Raw genomic sequence first — 6,139 nt, 5'->3', positions numbered from 1 at the left:
TGAAGTGTTTTAAGTGATGCACAGATGTGCTGGATTTGTTAAGCCCTGACCCAAGCTTAGATAACTTTTGCAAATCTATGTTTGTGTCTAAAATCAAACACTTTTGTACTAAATACAACCTCTAAGTCATATCTTGGTATTGAGTGCCTTCCAAATTCACATAATCTTATTTTTCACGCCACTTTTTGCTTTGATACACATATGTATAAAGGGAGGGGAAAAACTGATGCATTCCATACAACATTGTAGCTGTGCTCATTACAAACTATTTAATGTGTTAGTTTTTGAAGGAAACAGACTCAACTGTTGAAATGGGAAAAACGTCATCAGCAACATACTTGTCAGTCTGCTTAAGGTTCATTTACATACTATTGTACAAAAATAAATCCTTTAGTGTAAAACATTACAGCAGCCACTACCTTCACCCCACGTTTTGACTTACGTATGAAACTAACGTCCCTACATCAAGAAATATATGGACGATACCTTCTAGTGTCCAATGCAAGGAAATGCAATGATTCGCCTGTTTCCTTGTTTCTCACTGGCAAATCCATCTCGCAAAGCTCCCATTTGAACAGTTTGGGCCTGGTTAGAAACTGAACAGACCGATCAGGAGTAAGAGGCAGTACTTTTGTGCACAGCAGACTCATGACCTAAGCAAGCAGCGATTATGTGCAGAAGACAATAGCGCGGATGCTGCTAAAGCGCCAGTTTTATCAGAACTTGACGACATTTCTTTGTTAAAAGAAGAACAGAGAACAGCACTGAGTTGTTTTATTTTCAAATACGACAAAAGTCGTGTACTGACATGTCTACAGTGGCCATGGTTCGTGTTATACACTTATCTATGGAGTTCACTCCTTGGTAGCAACAATGTCGTCATGTGTTTTGTTGCTTTGATTGGCCCGTTAAGATGTGACAATCAGAGTGTTCATCCAATCAAACTACCTATAGCCATGAGGAAAGGATGATTTTGTTGTTTTTTTTGCCATTCAGTAGTTTTGCATATATGTCTGGGGAGTTACTAAGACAAAAATAGGACAAAACAGTTTAATGTATGAACAGCTAGCTAAGCTAAGCTAACTCGCGTAGTCATTCAAATATTCATAACCCATTTTTACATAAAAATGCCTTCTTACTTAACCCTCAAGCCCTCCTTTTTGGGCTTTTAATTGTATTTTTTGCTCTCAAATTGGCAGTTATCATGCTAAGATAATAACATTTGACAAAGATGTTCATATTCTAATGATTTTTTGGTCATTCAGCATCCACACTGTGTTGACAGAATTTTTCACTGTAATACTTAAAACTCCAACTCTCCATCCTGGAGCCCTTTTAGACCACAGTGACTCTTAGTAAAACCACTTACTCTCATTGTACTGCCATTGTAATACAGAAATAAGAAACCCTGTTAATTCCTCTGTAATTCAGTCAATCAGAGGAAAAAAATAATTGCACACAAAAAATTGCCAACAAATTTCATCACTTTTCAGTGTTTGCAGAGGGGCAATGTGGGAGATAATTACCTTGTTTGACTGTAGGCCAGTGGATGAAATTATTTCAATTTAAACAATTTGGGATGTTGTCTATGGATGTCAGAGTCAGGTGTGTATGTGTATCGAGAAATTAGTAAATGTGTGTGAGAGAGTGTAGGTGCAACCAAAACACACATTGAAATCTGTGCTGAAAAAAGTATTGATGAAAACCAAGACAAACTGTATTTTTGTATCTCATAGCCATGTTGTAAAAAAACTTTTATGTTCAGAATGCATCCTGGACTTACACCTTCAAACTTGTAGTTTTTAGGGTTTTTAATCTGATTAACTCATTTCTGATATGATTGATGTGCAGAGACATTATCTGGTGTTTACAGTAGGTTACATTATATGGCACAATATGCTACTTTAAAGGTAACAGAGATTAAGAGGGTTAAAAACCAAGATTATTCATCTGAAAATGGCCTCTTTGTATCCCTGTTATTGAGCATTTAAGGTATGTGCAAGTGTATGAGCGTGTTTTTCCGCGCAAGAGAGATGTGGTCTGAATAATCAACGGTCCTCACAGCATTTTCTTTGATTTTTGTCTTTGAAGAGAAAGATAAAAGGTGATGAAAAATCCCCTTTCATCAACATGACCTTTGCAACCATGTCTGCATCATAAATAAAAGTTTTGAAAACCAACAAGTAGCCAATCCCTGCAGAACAGAGAGTAAACACTACAGCCATGTGTGTCCACCTGTTTATGCAGGTGCACCTGCTAAAAAGTGGCATTACGTAAATAAACTGGCATTTATAGGGTTAAAATTGTGAAAATTAATTCACATTTGCTATACATGATGAGGACTGGAGTTAAAGACAAAAAAAGGTTTTTCTTTCATGTTTAAAATTTTAAATACATCCAAAGGGCTTTAAAAGGGAAAGTGTGTTTTTTTTTTAAAAGGGGGGTCTGAGGGTTAAATGTATAAATGGCCAAGCCGATCTGACAGCACTTGATATCAACCGATAAATCATGTGGTATTTCATATCAAAGTGATTAATTTGAAAGTGTTTTGTAACAGGCGGACTAATTGACTTGTCGTAGTCTGTCAGCCATACGGTCTCCCAAAAATCTTACAGAAAAGTCCAGTTTTTTCCAGAAAAAAATATGTTGTAGGGCAGAAGTTTTGCAGGCATGTCAGATATCACTGACATTTTCATAAGAATGGACTTCTATTAGACTTGCTTACATAAAAATTACATAATTACATAAAAAATAAATCTACTAGATGTCACTTGTATAATTCTGAAATATAAATTATTTTCAGTTTTGGGTAACCTTACCTTTTCTTTTCTTAACCTCTGTCAGTTCACCACTTACCTTTGTACCATGTCAAGCCATTCATTTGACTTAAACGACTTGAATTAAAATAAAAAAACTGGAAAAATATGGGTGTTCTAAAACTTTTGACCGGTAGTGTAGGTAGTGCTCTTGTACTCAAGGTCACTCGATAGAAAGAACAGCATAAATAGAATGCCAAATAGAATAAAGACATAAAGGAGCTGGTCTTCACCACTACATCCTGCATGTCATAGATGCATGATGGGATCTGCTTCCTGTTCTTGAGTGGGGGTTGAGCCCGAACCAAAGCCAATGTTTCTGGGGACGTTGGCCTGAGTCCGGCATGTCTTGGATTTTTTTGTCTGTACCCATACTGTCACTCAGTAGTCGATTCATGCAGAGTATCACAAAAATGCTTTCATTGCTGTCATTCCAAGGGTTCCTCTCTGTGGAGTCAATCAGTGATTAAAGGGAAAGGAAATCTGCTGGCATGATTACAGCAATACAGGAATGAAGGGGGGAGTGTTGTTAACGTATCCTAAAATCAGTTAAGTGAATCTGAAATGTATTTTTGGACTGTCTTTTGTGCCTTCTGTGATCTCTGTCAGTGTTTTGTTTATACTATGGAGGCATTTTTTAAAATTAGTTAAGGGGTTAACAGACTTTTAGCACATAGACTGATGTAATAAAGATGTGTCAGAAGTTAAGATTAAACTCATTAAACATGATTAAGGTACAGTCATGGAAAAAATTATTAGACCACCCTTGTTTTCTTCAATTTCTCGTTCATTTTAATGCCTGGTACAACTAAAGGTACATTTGTTTGGACAAATATAATGATAACAACAAAAATAGCTCATAAGAGTTTAATTTAAGAGCTGATATCTAGCCATTTTCCATGGTTTTCTTGATAATAACCAAAATCACTTAAGTTCTTACATCAATAGCTATGGCATTGTATGGCCAAAAACAGTGTTTTTAGGCATTCCATGTTTTCTTTTCTGTCTGTTAGTCACATGATACACACAGGAGTTAGTACTTGATTGCATAACCATTGTTTTTGATGGCTGCAGCCATGCGTCTTGGCATGCTCTCCACCAGCTTCTGACATCGTTCTGCTGTCACAGCAGCCCATTCCTGTCGTAAAAATTCAACCAAATTTGCTTTGTTTTTGGGCTTGTGGTTCTCCATTTTGAGTTTGATGATGTTCCACAGGTTTTCAATTGGATTTAGATCTGGTGATTGAGCAGGCCAAGGCATGGTTCGAATGTTCTGGTTCTCCATCCAGGCTTTAACTGACCTTGCAGTGGCAAGGGGCATTGTCTTGTTGGAAAATCCAGTCATTCGAGGCAGGAAAGAGTTTATCAGCTGATGGAAGAAGACTGTTTTCAAGAGTAGCCCTGTACGTGACCTGGTTCATTCGCCCTTCACATAATTGCATTTGCCCTGTTCCACCCATACTGAAACAACCCCAGATCATCACGATCCACCCCCATGTTTTACTGTAGGGGCAAGACAGTCTGGTTTGTAGGCTTCTCCAGGCCTCCTCCCAACTAGTAAGTTGGCTGGAGTGGGCATCAACTCAAAATTGTATTCATCACTGAAGAGAACCTTAGCCCAATCATCGACAGTCCAATCCTTGTGATCCCTAGCAAAGAGTAAGGCCTCCCTCTACCTTTCACTGATGAAGGGTTTCTTCCATGCCTTGTGTGACTTCAGACCAGCTTCAAGAAGTCGGTTTTGAACTGTCCTTGCTGAACAAGTCACATTTCTCGACAGTGCCCACTCATTTTTAAGGTCCCTGGAGGTCTGACACAGGAACGGATGAATGCACGGTCCTCTTGTGGGGTAGAAAGACATTTCCTGCCTCGACCAGCTAGCAATTTGCCAATGTGCCAAGATGGCTGCCTTTGTGTCTTCACATAATTCTTTTGTTTTAGGCATTATGTTAGAGCTGACAACTTCTGAGTTGTGCTACGGCTTGAATGTAAGCAGTAAACCACTCTAGGCCTTTGCATGTGCAGTGCTGCTTATGACATGAGATGGCCTCTTATATACCCTGGGAATACAATTGAGCTTAAGCATGTCAAATAGGACATAAAGTATTATGGATCAGCTGCATTTTTTGTCATGTTCATTGTATTCTTCAGGTAATATACCTTTAGTGGTATCAGGCATTAAAATGAACAAGAAATTGAAGAAAACAAGGGTGGTCTAATAATTATTTCCATGACTGTGCATGGATTCAGCCTGTGTTGTCTGTCTATGACATCTCTGGCCACTAGATGGAGCTGTTGATCCAGTTTGAGAGAAAGAGAGCGTGAACAGACATATCTCCACTTTGTAACGTTACTATGAAAATCCTTGTTCAAGGAAAATGTAACTTACTGGGCAGTGGATTTGGGCTTCTAATAGCATACAGTTTTGTATTTTAAGTTTTAAGCTGCCAAAGACACCAACTTTTCCCTTTAAACACCATTCAGTTTAATGTTTTCACCCAGAGAGGCACCGGACCAGCAAAGTTTAGGAAAAGTACAATAGTTGGTACGGTATAGGACCAAGCATTACTCTTATAAACAGGGGCAAAAGTTTGTGTTTGGCATTAATCACTATTTCAAAATCCTTTGGTTGATTTTTAGAACAATATTCTATGTCGCTTAGTAAATAAAAAGCATTGTTTAAAACCTATAAACAATCAAAGTGGCACAGTGTGCAGGGATAGCGTGCAATACCTCATTTAAATCTTCTAGCAGATATTCTGATTCTAGGGTGGTCTTATTGTTCATCACTATGTTTGATGCTAATATCCTGACTGGCAAGAATCAAATGGAGGAAACAGGGCAATCCCACTCTACAAGAGCCTGAAGTGAAAAGTTGATGCAGAAAACTGCAGATCTAATCTGGACTGGACTGAAAAGTCAGTTTTCTTTCATGCATCATATTCAATAATAAAAGCTGACAGGTGGATTTCTGCAAAATAATGATTAAAAAAAGATCAAACATGAAGTCATTCCTGATTAAACTGATGCAATCCTGGTCTTTTGGGGCTGATTTGATCACTGAGAACAAAAGATACACTAAAAACCACATCATCTGTTTTTCCTTCTCACATTTTCTGAAATTAATCATCTTTTGGGGGACAGACGTGGCCCTGGGCTGCCAGCTGATAATCCGTGCTTTTGATGCTAAATCTGTTGACCAGAGCAAACATGTTGACAACATATCTATCTACTTTTAAATGCTAAAGTTTTACTTAGAATACATTAAATAATATAAATGTAAAAAACAAACAAACAAAAAAGTGCTGTCAATCATCAGGTAT

The sequence above is a fragment of the Cheilinus undulatus genome, linkage group 20 (assembly GCF_018320785.1).
Source record: "Cheilinus undulatus linkage group 20, ASM1832078v1, whole genome shotgun sequence".
Classification (NCBI taxonomy): domain Eukaryota; kingdom Metazoa; phylum Chordata; class Actinopteri; order Labriformes; family Labridae; genus Cheilinus; species Cheilinus undulatus.
This window is presented reverse-complemented; position numbering follows the sequence as displayed.